This window comes from Dasypus novemcinctus, chromosome 1, assembly GCF_030445035.2.
Source record: "Dasypus novemcinctus isolate mDasNov1 chromosome 1, mDasNov1.1.hap2, whole genome shotgun sequence".
NCBI lineage: Eukaryota > Metazoa > Chordata > Mammalia > Cingulata > Dasypodidae > Dasypus > Dasypus novemcinctus.
The window spans coordinates 6469514-6484695 of NC_080673.1; the positions used below are offsets into that span (position 1 = coordinate 6469514).

At 38.2% G+C, this 15182-nt stretch overlaps 1 protein-coding gene and 1 long non-coding RNA gene across 2 annotated transcripts in view; one reads left to right on the plus strand and one right to left on the minus strand.

Moving 5' to 3' along the window:
* Positions 1 to 14982, minus strand: part of TENM3 (teneurin transmembrane protein 3) — a 682045-nt gene extending 667063 nt beyond the window's left edge. The window contains exon 1 of the mRNA XM_071213974.1: positions 14877 to 14982. The gene's annotated coding sequence lies outside the window, so the exon portion shown is untranslated. The remainder of the gene's footprint in view (positions 1 to 14876) is intronic.
* The window catches only part of LOC139438680 (uncharacterized), an 85816-nt gene continuing 85270 nt past the window's right edge, over positions 14637 to 15182 (plus strand). The window contains exon 1 of the long non-coding RNA XR_011648382.1: positions 14637 to 14733. This is a non-coding gene — a long non-coding RNA (uncharacterized lncRNA). The remainder of the gene's footprint in view (positions 14734 to 15182) is intronic.

Here is a 15182-nt window from a genome sequence, read left to right on the forward strand (position 1 = left end):
CTGGCACAGCAGTGTGGCATGACCACTGTCACCAGTCTCATTGTTCAGATGAGAAACCAGCTTCAAAGATGAAGGGGCGTTACCCACAGCCTTACAGCAAGTAAATGAAAGAAATGGGAATTTAGCAGACCGTGGAGCCCAACCTTCTCTCTCTGCAAAATAATGAAAACCAGGGAATTTCATTGTTTTCTTTTTAGTCAATTAATATAATGGGTATGTCCTAATCCAATATGCCACGTTTCACCTTGGATTTTCCTTTCTTACAGAATTTAGCATTTGGATATAGGAAATATTCAAGTGCTAGCAAAAACTTTTTTTAGTTATAATTTGCTATTAGAGTTCCCTCAAATTCTAGGTGTACGACGAGGTCAAGAGCCTAGGATATTCAGTTTCAGGTGGACAGAAGATGGAGAAGAGGAGACAGGGATCTGAACTAGCTGAATGAAGGGGCAAAGGAAGGCCCTAAATGCTATTTATCGTCACGTAACCTTTTACAGCCTTGGCACGAATAATGCTTACAGAAGTCTTGCTGGCAGGCTGGGGTTCTGTTTTAAAGCAGGAAAAAGTGTACAGCAAACTGAAAACATCTTCTTCTCCAAAATGGATGGAAGAGGATGACATTTAAGAAAATCCAAAATCTGGATGCAAGCACTCCCTGCAGATTCATCACAGATTTTTTCCACAGAGTATCCTCTGCTCCAGTTCTACTGCTCATCCCCAGTCTCCCAAAGACATCATGCTCATCCCTGCACCTGTAACACAGGTTGCCAACTGGAGGCCCACCTGCCAAACTTCAGCCTGCCCATAGGTTGCAGCCACGTGTTCTGTGTGTTTTGAATATGTATACATAATATCTACGTGCCAACATTTCACATACTTCATGTTCTGGCATTTCTTGACAAATGTGACAATCTGGCAACGTTAGATTTCACTCGCACATGGCAATTCCTCGTCTAGAGGTGCGATGGGGTGTGTCCTTCTGGACCGAGCAGGTGGCCGTCAGTTCAGTCCCCTTCACTCCCTACATCTCTGCCTTGGAGGCCATGCCAGCATCACTTATCATCAAACTGTTGGCTGCTTTTCTAACAATAAAGAAGTATCTGTACCCGGTCTCTTTCAAAGAGTGGGAAAATGAAAGAGAACTACATGTTTTAAGAAATTATGAGCGAACACCTATCTTTGTAGAAGTGAGTAACTGAATATGCAAAGGACCTGGGCAATCTCATCTTTCTGTTACCTGCGGCACCTGCGGTTCCTGTGAGTGAATTTGGGCTTTGCTGTCCTGGATCTCTCCGCTGCTCACTCCGCTTCCCTCCCCTGGCATCCCCTGACCTCTCCCTCATCACACTCCCGCCTTTTTCTAGAGATCTACAGTCCACCAGCCATATATTTTGTGCCCCTCTAAGTGCTGACAACTCTTGGTTGATACTATTTATTTCTCATGAATCACAGTCTATCTTAAAATAACAGAATCACAGGCTTTGAGGATTCGAGTGGTCCAGGGTGATGACCTATGTCGAGAAGTCACAGACCTTGTACGGGGAGGAGCTAGACTCTGATGAGGACCACTTCACACTGATGTAGAGGGAGGAGGGATTTCCTTCCCGCTCCCATCTCGACTGCTCAGACTCCTCGGGCTCAGGCACTGCGCTGGAAGCTGGGGTGCTCTGGGGACGGAGGACAAGGGTCTCGGACTTCACAGGGCTTTCGTGGGCAAGCGCGCCACAAAGAAATTATTTTTCCAACACATTCCACGGGGAAGGAGACACAGGGTCAGCCTTCACCCTTTCCAGGTCACTGGCTCCTACTGTCCCATCCTGCGGTGGACCTGCGGCCACGGGTGGGTGGTGGGGGCGGTATAAGCCACGCGTTCGGTTTCACTCTCTTTTTAAAAGTTTGTGGGCCTCTGGGCACCTTTGTTGTTTGTTAGTAGCAATCACCTCTTGCCCTTTCCCATGCCTCATTGATGTTTCCTGTCACTGCCGATACCTGTGTGTGGCAGGAAAGGTATGAAGGAGGAGGCTTAATTTCCCTTCAGCTCTTGGCATATCAGACATCCAGGGGCTATTACAGTACAAAGTGACTGGAGTTGCAATTCTTCCATTACTTTTCTAGACTTGCTTAGTACACTTCATTACTATCAGTTAGCTTTTTATAGCATGGCTCAACTAGAAATGACACCCTTCCCAGGTTTTGAGACCATGTCTTTTTTCTCCTAATCTGTAACTTGGATACAGGAGGACTGAAAAAAAAAAAAAAAAAAAAGGTTTGGTTTGATTTAAATGAATTGGGACAGGAAGAAACATCTGTGCCAATAAGGCACACACACACAAAGATATACATTCACGTCAGTGTGGAACTATACTACATTTATTTGGCTTTGTGATTTTCATAGGTTCAATAGCAGTTGTCTGTTATTTAGTTTTTAATACATTAAATATAAAAGGATAATTTCAAGTTTTGACTGGCAAGTAGTACATTTCCTCTCCTGAAAAATTCTAAAAAGGTTCCCTGAAACTAGAGCATGGTGACGATACATTTTCAATACATTTTTCCATATTCAGTATGCTCACAAGCAAATATCAGAAAAAGGAGCTACCAGGGATAGGTCTATGTCCTCCAAAAGAAGCCTGATTTATCCCACTCCTCTACCCTACTTGTACTCCAAAGAATCTGCATCAGGTGATAGCTATTCTCTAGAATCTGAAATAAGAAAGCAAACATGATTGTGTTTATGTGCATCTTATTTGACAACTAAAAATAGTAAGCACTGAAATCAATATTTTTCTACCTTTTTACAGTGTAGGAAAGTATCTTTATTCATTTCTTGAGGTATCCTGTCCTCAATATGTGGTATTATACAAGAGAGACATTACAAATAAAGGAGAAGACAGGTTATCCTTAAAAGTTGACAAATTTATAAGTTTCTAAGAATTCTATATGGGCAGAATTTCCGATTTTGTTCTTTAAATAATATTAATGCATGTAAATAAGTTCAATTTTCTTCAAAGAGCACTCTATGATTTCCACAGGGTTAAATCACTGAACCGTGCTAAGTACTCATGCGACACTAGTCCTTCTCCAACTTGGCACATCAAATTAAATGCAAGGGATTGATAATTTTTTCTCTAAACCATCAGGTTCTAGTGGATTTTTAAAAAGTGAAGAAAACGACTATGGTATTTTGTTTAGAGTTCAGATTACGGCCATCTTTTTAGAAAAAATGACCCATAGCGAGTGGATAACAACCACTTGGTTCAGCGGTATTTCCTCCATAAAAATGTACTTGTTCTGGAGAAAGTACTAATTTTTCAGTGATTTTATTGTTTAATATTAGTTAAACCAAATTCATTGTGTTTTAATATTTGCAGTTATTCCTAATATCCACTGGCATAATGGCTTTAATAAATTTATCCAGGGGTGTATTCGCAGCATAGCCCTGCTGTCCTTTAACCTCCCTTTATCAACATCTATAGGAAATGAGTTGCACAAAACACATGTACTTGTAATTATATTTGAAAAAAAAATCCTCAAACAGATGTGGAGACAGCAGAGTATAGACTCTCATAGTGGCACAGAACAATGAAGTAAGGGATTGTAAGGGTTCAGCCACAGAGCTGATGAAAGATAGAAGGAAAACACGCTCTTCAAAATCCTTCCTCTGTTACATTCATAGACTAAATCAAAACACACATATTTTAATAATTAAAAATAGTAAACCTGGTGAATAATGCTTCTCGGTCAGACAATTATTTAAGAAATATGTCAAACTTGGGTTTTAAGGGTAATAACTTGGAAATTGGACAGTAATATTTACATAAAATATTTGAAGTTCTTATTTAAATTCTCACTCTAAACAGTTACTGAAATTTGGTAATTTCTAACTAGTTTCTAGGTAGCTCTGTTTATATATTAACATCATAGTTAGCCCAGTTATAAAAGCTTAGAGCCCTTTATGAGGCCTTAAATAATTAATTGTCACTTTAAAGTGATCATTAAAAATAATCTTTAAAGTAGTTTCTTTTTAAAAATATTTTAATAGTTAAGAATAGAAACAAGTGTTAGATTCATATACCTTTTACAAGAAATAAATATAAATTAAGAAAAACATAATCTTATAAAGGATAATTCAGAAGACTACTAAACTTGCACAGACCTATCTTTTGAATGACAGTATGCTTCAATGATTAGGAACAGAAAATCTACTATTTCAATTGTAAAACATGTACTGTACTTCCTCACTTTGCAATTTTTATATTTTAATGCATGAAAATGGCATTATTTACAAAATGAAAAATAAACTTTGCTACTCCTTTTAAATTTTTAGAAGCTAGCAGCCTCAGAAATAAGAACTCATTTATTAAGGCAAATTAACTGTCCATAATTATGCCTTTTAATGTGCAATCACCTCTGTTTTACAATTCAAATGTCTCAATTAACCAAAATTTGGTATTTTTCCATTTTAATAGGATGAACTACTTTCTATTTGAGTGATGTTGACTAAATTAAAACAGATATAAATAATACTAGTACAATTAATTGTGCAAAGTTTGACAGTTCAATTTTTACTTTCCTCAACCAAATAAAGGGTTCCTTAGAACATGACAGACTTTTATAAACTCATATGCTCTACAAAAAAGTTGTTCTAATATGGTAAAACAATCACATAACAAAATGTTCTTTATTTCTCATCCATGATCTAAGCATCTATAAGATGCTTACTATTTCACATACCTGTTCAGGGAAAATTAATTAATCCTCACATATGTGATGGCTTCATTTTATGTTATTATTTTGTTTCTCAATTATTTTTACTGTTGAGAAGTTCTTTACTTCAATCAGGCCACCTACCCTGCACCTTCCCTGAGCAGGCAAACCACTTAAATGACTGAGCACTGCCACAATAATCAATTCACTGGTCATCTGGCATCCAAAACTCTTCTGGCTTCATTATCTTGTATAAAAATACAAGATTGTATTGGATTTTAGGAGTTAAATCTATTCATGCCTAAAATATATATTTAGACTAAAATTCTACATAAATATTAAGTTTGGGGAAGGAACCAATTAACTTTTTAAGAGAAATGAAATGATGGCCAAGCTATTCTGGTGCTACTTGATAAAACTATTGTGAAAAAGATCCTGGGATCACAGATTTAGGGGAGAATGTATAATCCTTCATCAAAGAGTGGCAGCTTATCCACAAAGCTTCCTATTCCCGATGGGATATTCTTTTAAAAGTAGTAACGAGGACTTTAAAACTATGTAACACTTCCACCAAAATCTGCCATTTATACCAATGATTCTTAATCCTTAAAGAACCAGAGCCTCACCCAGAAAGCCTTGAGCTACTTTCTTTTGGGGGGAAAAAAGTGCATACTGTGCATTAACAATTTACATCTATTCCTAATTCAAATGGTTATGTTCCAGACTTAAAATTAAATGATTCAAAAACCCTAGAAGGTATGCTTTCTTTTAAAAGTTCAAAATAAAATAAAAAATAATGATTCTTAGAGGGATTACATTAACAGCATTTTATAAAATTAAGAACTATTTATACTTTGCTTTCTTCAACATTTAAAATTACCAAAGTGAAATACAGACTGAAACAAAGTGATAATGATACAACCAATCTATATGCCTTACACCACATTTAAGTGAAATATGTGGTATGGCATTGATTTGTTTTAAGTAGTTCACATTTCCTTTTGGAAATAGCCAAATATAAAATTCACCAAACTTCTCATGTTAAAATTCCCATCTGAAGTACAATAGAGTTTTGAAAAACTACTTTCATCAGATGTTGTGAAGAAAATTAACTGAAGACATTTCATAGAACAAGCACTTAGTCCTCTCTTTCAAATCTCTCATTTGTCACAAGATATCAAACACCTGCAGAGCAGAGTTAACTATTTTATTTGAAGATGCAGATTTTATGTAAAACTTGAAGAAAAAGATTAGACTTCATGGGTATACTGGCTTAGGGATGATCCAACTTGCTTACATCATACTTGGATAAAATACAACAATATATAAATTTTACTAAAATTACTTAAATCCAGAATATCATAAATTGATGTATCTTAATATATTTATGTCCATTCATGCTGTGTGACTTAAAATATAATAATATAAAGACATCATTAATCTTTCTTTTGTAATTAATAACTTTTTTGGCTATCTGTATGGATATTGTATACTTATCTATTAATGATATTCAAGTGTCTAAGTTAGATTAAATGTGATATTCATTCAAGATATTTTAATAATTTTTAGAACTCAAAATAATCCGATCATCTCACTTCTTTTAGGTTTCTTTTAAAGCAGAGATTTGTGCTAGCATGTGTTTGTTTGATTACTAATATTTTTTCATTCTTAATTATGTACTTTAGAGCAACGTAACCATATACAGAGAAATCTGAAGTTTCTTGAGTAGTTGAAAAACATAAAAGATAAATGCCATAGGAGCAAATAATTTAAATTATGAAGACTGATTTACACATTCTTTAGTAAAACAGTATTTTTATTTGAAAATATACAAAATGAGGTCTTTTCTGTTTGAGACTGCATTTTTAACTAAAATGTATTGTTTGAAATTCTTAAAGAATTTTTAAATGAATTTAATTTTAAAAATTACATCTTTGCATTGACTTATTTTCCTTTGAAGCTATAACACTATTACTATGTAAATTAAAATGTAGACAGAGTGGATAAACTATTTCCTTAATGAATAAACTTATATCACAAAGAAAACATAGGCTAGAAAACAGGTGAAAAATTATCATTAAAAAAGAAAAAATTATCCCTAGTAAAATACTGAATCAAAGTACCCACAACACATGCAATTTTAAAAATTTGTGACAAAGAAAAATATCTAATTGGTAAATCAACTTAATATGCCAATACTGTTTATAAAAATTTTGGAATCCCGGAGTCTTCTCACTCAGAGTTTGTATATTCTAGGACCAAAGCAACCATCCAGGAAGAATTTTGCATTCTTTCAAATTTTTAATCACAAGAAACATAATAGGGCATTCTATTTGTATTTGCCAAGTTAAAGTTATAAAGAAGTATAAAAATTGTTCTAATAGTGAGGATTAATTTCTGGTTTACCAGACACATCTTTAATATTTGTTTTAATTACAATTTATTTCACATGTTAATTGTGCCACTGCTCCAAACTAACTTAAAATAGAAATATCAAGTTATAAAGATAGGTGGAGAACGTCTGTTCTGTTTTATTTTGAAGAATAACATCCTGGCAGAAGTCTTCACCCTCTTCTGAACTCAAATTCACTGACAGTTAGTAAGGCAACAAACATAGTGTATTTTTCCTAGAAGGTATGCTTATTTTCACAAGCTTTTCTAATTCTTTTGGAATGTTTCTTGAAAGTTTATTTAACATGCTGAGGATTAATACTTCAGTTATTTTAACTGAGTCAAGATATTCTCCAACTATTATTGATACTGTCTGTCATAAAATTAAGCAACATTTCTGTAAGAAGCAAACGTTATTTTTGTGACAGTCAAGAGACAAAATATGATTGATTATACTAAAGCTTTTACTCCTTAAGATACAGTAAGAGTCACTTATCTCTAAGATATCTCTATCTTTTTGTTGTTTAGAGAAAAAAGTCACGGATTTGTTCTTTTTCAAGAACTACAGGACTGACAGCCTTCTTTGGATGGAAGTTATTATAAATTCTGAAAGAAATAAAATTTACAGCTGTCTTCTCCCGGTTTTCATAATTATTTAAAATGGCAAGCCCTATGCCAATTTTTAAAACAGCTATTTTAAAAAAACAACAACAGATTCCTGCCAATTTTTCCCACCTACATGTTTACAAATTCCAAATTCTATCATAAAAGTATTAGCATAGATGTTACACTCTAAAAGAGCATTTAGTAGACTAAGAATAAACAACAGGTATACTTTTCAATAGGTTCACTTTTATTTTTACCAAAATAAACAGTTCCCAAATTAACATATTTGCATGTACTTCATGCAAACCCACTTCAAATACTTTGGGCATTTCTCCTTGTAAATTAAATTAATTCCATTTTGTCTTTGTAGTCTCTGCATAACATACCTTCCAGTGCATAGTCCAAGTACATTAGCTCTCCTAAGAGACCCTTCCAAGGACAGAAGCCAAATGCTGAACAAAACAGAGATGCTGGAGTTGCTCTGGAGGAAGGACCTTTTCTTTGGAAACGCCCCTGTTATCAAAAAGACACCTCCTCACGCTGATAGAGGGTCAACAATTCTAATCATAACATATTAGTTGAGCTTAACTGAATATGAAATAATCCACTGGAATAAAAGAGTAGCTTTTTTTTTTTTTTATCTTTCGAGGAAAGAGGGGACCACAGATTCACATCACCCTTCTATTCAGAGGTGCTTCAGAATCTGACTGAAGGAAGACAGGCATCACCAAGCTGTTATTTCTTTTTAAGTTACGGTAATCTGAAGAAGAATTAGCACAAGAATTCTGGCAAATGTAACTAATAACTGAAGAAATGACAGATGACTAAATTACACTGATTGAGAGACTTACCTTTTAAAAATTAGTGATCTCTATAAGTTATTTCCTAAATGGACTTTAAAAATAATAGGAGGCTTTTTTTTAAAGTCTTGCCACAGAAAGTTATAACTAGGTGGTCAGTGCCATACACAAAGAAAGCGTAGCTATAAAATAGAGCTGTTTATATACTTACCCCCCCCCAATATAAAGAACTATATACAATATTTGGAATTTCTTGAATCGATAATATGTTCTTATTATCATGCAGAGATCTAAAATTCATATATTTAAGAGTAAAAAACAATTTAGAAGTTAATTTTCTTCTGTACTTACCCAACTAACTACACAACAAAATCTGCCTTTTATAGATTGCTTTTCCAGACAAACACACTGCTACACACTGAAAACGCTCAAAGGACAATCACTCTTGGTAAGAGAGTCAGAGTCATATTCTCTGTCTCTATTTCTCTTCCTCTTTGGGTTTTGAGGCAGAGACGCAACAGATACAGTTATAAAATAGCTGACTGTAATTAAATAACATGATCCCACCCCAAGATAAATCAAATCACATTCTTCCCATCCCTTACCCACTATAACTACTCTAAGAGAAGTAAAAAGCATCCACCATACTTGAAAATATTTTATCAAGCAGCATCTCACAATGACTTTCATATAATTGAATATGAAATGTGAAAATGCAAGTGTGAATATGGTTTCCTCAAAACACTTCATTTTCGAAAGGGATTATCTTTTTTTCTTATTTGCTCCACCGTAACCCAGAGAAGTATAAATTTGGGGAAATTATTTTTTAAATGACACCTCTCCATAAACTATTACCAACTCCTAAACTTACAAAAAAGAAATGAAACCATAGTTTGGTGATATGTTATGTTTTACTCTATGCCTGCTCCCAAGTATTATCAGAACTATCTATTATCTCAATGAAGTCAAGGAAATCAGTTCAGACTGCCACCTCACGACCTTGTTTGAAAAACCAGTGCTACCCCACCCCTAGCTCTTCTAAGGGTCCAGGAGCGTATCAAGACGGCAGTAAAGTCATATTATTATTATTATTATTATTATTATATGGTTTCAATCGTCTATGCCTATGACTTGAGTATGGTCTACGATAATGACATTAAGTTGCAGAGCAGCAGATTTAAGATAGGAAAAATAAGTTTAAGTACATAATATTTTTAAGAGAATTCTATGCAGCTGTTCTAATTAACCAATCACCTGTTATTAAATCAAAACTGTAGAATAATTTATCAAAAATCTTTTGAAAGAATGAGTTCTATTTTTGTTTGGGTATATGAAAACATTTCATGCCTTAAAGCATGCTTCTGTGTTATGATAGGTTATATTCTTAAGGTTGGAGAAAAGGATGCTTTTAAAATAGCCCTTTAATAATGTTTAAACTTTTATAAATGAATATTTAAAACCAGAAAACAACCAATCCAGTGTGTATATTCTATCATTACAGAAAACAAAATAGAAATATAACAAGAAACTTAGTTCCTACCAAGTCTTTCTTTTTCCCCTGAAGTGATAACCAGTGCCTCTGTGGGAACTATCCATGCACTATTAGAGTAACACCTTCCTTTAAAAATCCTATATACTTTGCACTTATTAGAATATTTATATTAATGCTACAGTCTAGGCTTTTAATATTGTAGTTTATTGAGACTACAAGTATGCATCACAGCAAGCAATGCAAAACGGAACAAAGTCCAAGGAAATCTTTACCTGGCCTTTCAGAAGAGAATGAAACAGGGATAAAGCTGAGGCAGACCAGATACAAATGAGAAACAAAAGCAAACATCACAGTAAGGTTGATACATTTGCCATCTTTCCATTTTTCCAGAGAGGATAAGGAATTACCTCCACACGTTACCTTTCATTGCCAGGAGAGTACCAACCATCTTGTGAAACAAAGTGATAACACTGAACAATACGTACATCCATAATTCTAAGAAATCCCTGAACAACTCAACCATAATGTGGATATGAACAAAAAAGGAAATAATCTAGATGGTTAACGATTACCATTTATAACCCAAAAGACTATAAAGTACTTTGATGAGTAAAAATCCATTTTGAGGCATTGTATTTGGTGAAAAAAAAGCTATTTTAGTGAAAATGTTTCAATGAGTTGTTTCCTCACGGTTTATTCAATTCTTACAGAAAGTTCAAATTAGGTCCCCCAAAATAAGTTTTAATTATGAGAGGCAATATTTTGAAACTCCGACAAGCCATCACACTTGTTTGAAAACAAATGACTTCTCAAGAGGGAGAAGTATTACTATCAATCACCAACAAGTTAATTCTACATAATAAGGTAGGTTTGGATGCAAACTGATCCATTGTGGAATGCTATATCTAAAATTGATTATAACACCAGTCAAAATGAATGCAGCCCTCTAAACCACTTCTTTGCTCAGAAACATTAATCTCAATTAGAAGGAGAGCTTCATAATGGTAATGCTCGGTATAAAAAAACATGAAATAAATCAGCTTTTATAAGACACAACAATTCATCAGTTTTGAAACAAAGAAATTTTTGTGTGTTTTCTTAAGCACAACATTTTTATCAGGACTCTTAGGACAGTTGATAACCCCAAAATAATGTTTTAAGTATGTTCTAGAAGGAACCCACATGAAATAATTTTTAAAAGTCAATTGTTGGAACTTTTAAATAACATGGCATTGTGGTACTACCTTTTCAGTACACTTTGTTTTTCTGAATACATGTGTTAGAGTCTTCTCAGGACTATCATTCCACTTTATAAAATAAATATGAACACTGACTTTAACTGAAAATTCAAGGGAATATTTAACTGAGTATGGATCAGTGTAAAGGTTTAATAGCCAATTATTCTTTGCTCACTTTCTCAATCCAAGTAAAGAAAGTACTCTGAAAGTCAAAATGGATATTTGACTATCAAATAAAACACTGGGTGGATAACCAAAGTATAATTGAACATGCTTAACAGGTTTTAGAGCACATTTTGGAGAAAAGGGCAGACAATTCACTAATGCTGCCGAATACACTGATTCATGTAAGTAAAACACCTGAATGAGATTCCTCTGCCACCCAGAAATAAAAATGTCTAAGGGTAAAATAAAGTTCAGTAAAAAAGAGGTATATGTATTTATTAAAATGATCAGCACTAATAAACTAATAAAGCTAGCTGTATGGCACTTTTATTTCAGACTCTGACCATGGCTTCCAGACTTAATTTCCAGTATCACTGTAATAAACTTCATTATTTCATGTTTTCATTAAACATATTTCATTAAACATGTTTTCACAGCTACTGCAAACACATCATTTTTGTACATTAAACTGAAAGTTAATTTAGTTGTTCTAATAGTCACTCTACTCACCATGATAGCTATCCACTTTTGCCTGGTTGCTTACTTGCTTGGCTCTTTACAGAGAGAATAATTACTCTTGGCTTTCAGAAGCTAAGCTAAGAAAGACTAGTTTGAACTTGCTAACTGGATTACTATTATTGTTTGGCTAGTTTTTCTTTTGAAGTAAATTTAAACTTTTCACTCTCTTAAGGAGCTTTCTTCTATCCAAAGATAAGCATCCTTATCTTTCTTTGTCTTCACCCTAATAAAGCAAGTCCCCTTTTCTAACCAAGAGACTGAAGACACGCCTACAAGATCACAGTCATAAAAGCTTCTTTAATTTACCTAAAACATTTCTTCTAGAAAATAAACACAGTCACACAGAATGATTCCATTTGGAAAAATAATTTGTCACAATTCTAGTAAAAATCTTCCCGATTTATTTCAAATAATCAAATAATCCTCACGGGTCGATATTCTCTGTCTATGGGTTGCTAACATTGATGCTATTGGCTTAGGATCCTCATAGTATACAAATATAAAAGCACTGGCACAGATAATAGTATATAAATTCATTTCCTATAAAAATTGTATGGAGAATGTAAAAATATATTTCTTATCCAAAGGAACAACTTCTAATAAAACCTATATTCTTTTTAAAGTTACCTAGAATAAAATATATCTATTATCGGAAAAAATAGTACCTTTGCATAAGAGGAAGATTAAAATTCATTTAAGAAAAAGGCAAGATTGTTCAGGACAAGAACAGAGATACACACGACCCTGAAATACACAACAGAATAACGAAATTCATGATAACCCCTATCTTTGAAGAATTTAGGAATAATTTGTGAATGCCATGACATTTTAAAGTGAGATTAGCAAGTCTTATTACTGAACTAACCTCACTCTTAGAGCAAGAATTAAATATTTGCTCTGCATTTAAAATCACAAATCGAAACTTTCAAGGTACATACAAGAATTTCATATATTAAGAAATACAAGCTCGAAGTGTCAGATAATCAAAAGTGTATGAAGGGACCCACAAAGCAAGGTTTTTGGTGGATTTAGAAGATCTCACGTTTTTACTGAAACTGCAGCATCTATAATGAATTGTAATCACACAATTACTCAATTCTAAACCCTGCTCCTAATATACTAGAAGGGCAACACATACTTCCTCAGGTATGTGGTTGGAGTGGAAATGTTTTAAACAAAATCACTAAGGGACTCAAATCACCAAGTTCTGCTCACTTGCAACATCATCTTTTGAGGTACTCTTCCAAGCTTTCAAAGATGCTAAGTCCTGCCTTTTTTTTCTTGCTCTCCTGACAACAGAAGGGAAAGGCACAACATATTTCTATTTCCAGTAAAAAAGACCACCCAGTGGCTACTACCACAGCCTACAAATGTTTGACAAATACATTATCAGACGATAAGAAATAGAGTGTTATGAAGAGACAGCCCTGTTCTTTCATATCCCAGCTGTCTGGGGCCCTCCTAAAAGTCCTAGGGTAAGCGCTGATCCTTTCGCTTCCCCTGCACCTACTAAAAGTACCTGGAAACTTTTCTCTAGCTTTAAATTATAATGGCTTCGGAGAACAAATGTATCTGTCGTATGACACGTAGAATTACATGTTCTCCTTCCTTCACCATAAGAATTAGCAGGTTACCCTTACAACTTCCTTCACGGAGAGGCAGCAAGAATGGAATCTAAACTGCAGAAGGAGGTGTTTAGCCACGAGCAGACAGAAACGCCTGGACCTACAATTTTCGAAGCCCTTTTCTGATCCGCTGTGAAATACGATACGAACTTAGCTGAAGTTGCAGCCTGAGAAATCTGTAAATTTTTAAAACGCCCAATATTTCTGGCTATTTTTTGTTTGTTGGTTCCCAGCCCCAACCAGAGTTTCCATATCAAGTTTCAGCGTGACCCACCACTCCCACCGCACCCGAGCCCCTCGCTCAGCGTCCCCCGCTCCTCCCCAACTTGGCTCCGGGATGGCTGGAGGCGCCTTCCCTTCGCTCCCCGCCAAGTGGGGGCAGCCGCACAGGATCCGGGCAGACACCGTTTCCGAGAACGCGGGACCCCGCCACAAAACTGGGGGAGCACCCCGGCGAGACCGAGGAAGGCAGGCGCCCCTGCGCCCCTACCCCGGGCGCCCAGCCTAGGTGCGGCCTTCCTCGGGGAACCCGGGCGCCGGAGCTCCCCAGGCTGGAAGCGCCGGCCGAGTGGCCACCTGAGCGGGCGCCCGGAGGTGGCGGGCGCGGAGAGGGGCGGGGACAGGGAGGCCGGGGACCCGGGGCCCGGGAGCGCCCGCGCGCAGGCGAGGCCGCTCGGCCGCCCTCGGAGCGCTCGGGGCGCGGCGCGGGCCGAGCTCGCCCCGCGGCCGCCCGCCCGCTCCCGGCGCCGCGGCGCGGGCACTAGGACCCCCGAAGGCAGGAGGGCGCGCCCGCGGCGGCGCCGCACTTACCGCGCTCGCTCTCCCGCGCCGCTCGCTCCCCGCCGCCGCCGCCGCGTGCGCCGCGCCGCCGAGCCCCCCGCGCTCGGCCGGTTCCGGGAGCGGGGCGCGGGGGAGGGGGCGCGCGGGGAGCGCCGCGCGGGGGCCGCGGGGCGGGGAGGGGCGAGCCGGGCGAGTGCTCCAACTTCCTCTCCCGCCGGCCCGCGCCCCCGGGCCCCGCGCGGGGGGCGGCGCGCCGCGCGCCAATGAGTTCACTTTCTGCTCGCCCGCGCTCCCCGCGCCGCCCGCCCCCGCCGCCCGCCTCGGGGGCCGCCGGGACCCGCCCGGAGCTGCCGGGGCTCCGCCGCGGAGCGGGGGGTCTGGAGGAGGTGGAGGGAGAGGAGGCGGGCGAGGTGAGGGGCGAGCGGCGCCGCGGCCTCCGGGACCTGAACGGGGCGGCGGGGGAGCGCGCTGGCCCGAGTGTGCCCGAGAGGAGGCGCGTCCACGTGTGTGTGTGTGAGTGTGTGAGTGTGTGAGTGTGTGGAGGACAGCCTACCCTGCGCTCCTCCCGGCGCAGATCCGGGAGAGCCCAATCGCGGGGCGCGCTGGCCCGGCCGGCGCGGGTATCCTCCTGCAGCCGCCGCTCCTCCACGTGTCGGGATGACAGGTACTTTTATTTCGTCGTCTTCTTTATTCAGAAAAAAAAACACCAAAATGCCAGCCCCCGTCGGCGGCCTTTTTATGGCGAAGGGGCTTCGCCGGCCTGAACCGCGCGCGCCGCCCCGCCCTCCCCCTCCTCCCGGCCGCCGCGGGTCCGGGAAAGCGCCGCGGCCACCGCGCTGCGGCCAATCAGTGCGTGGCC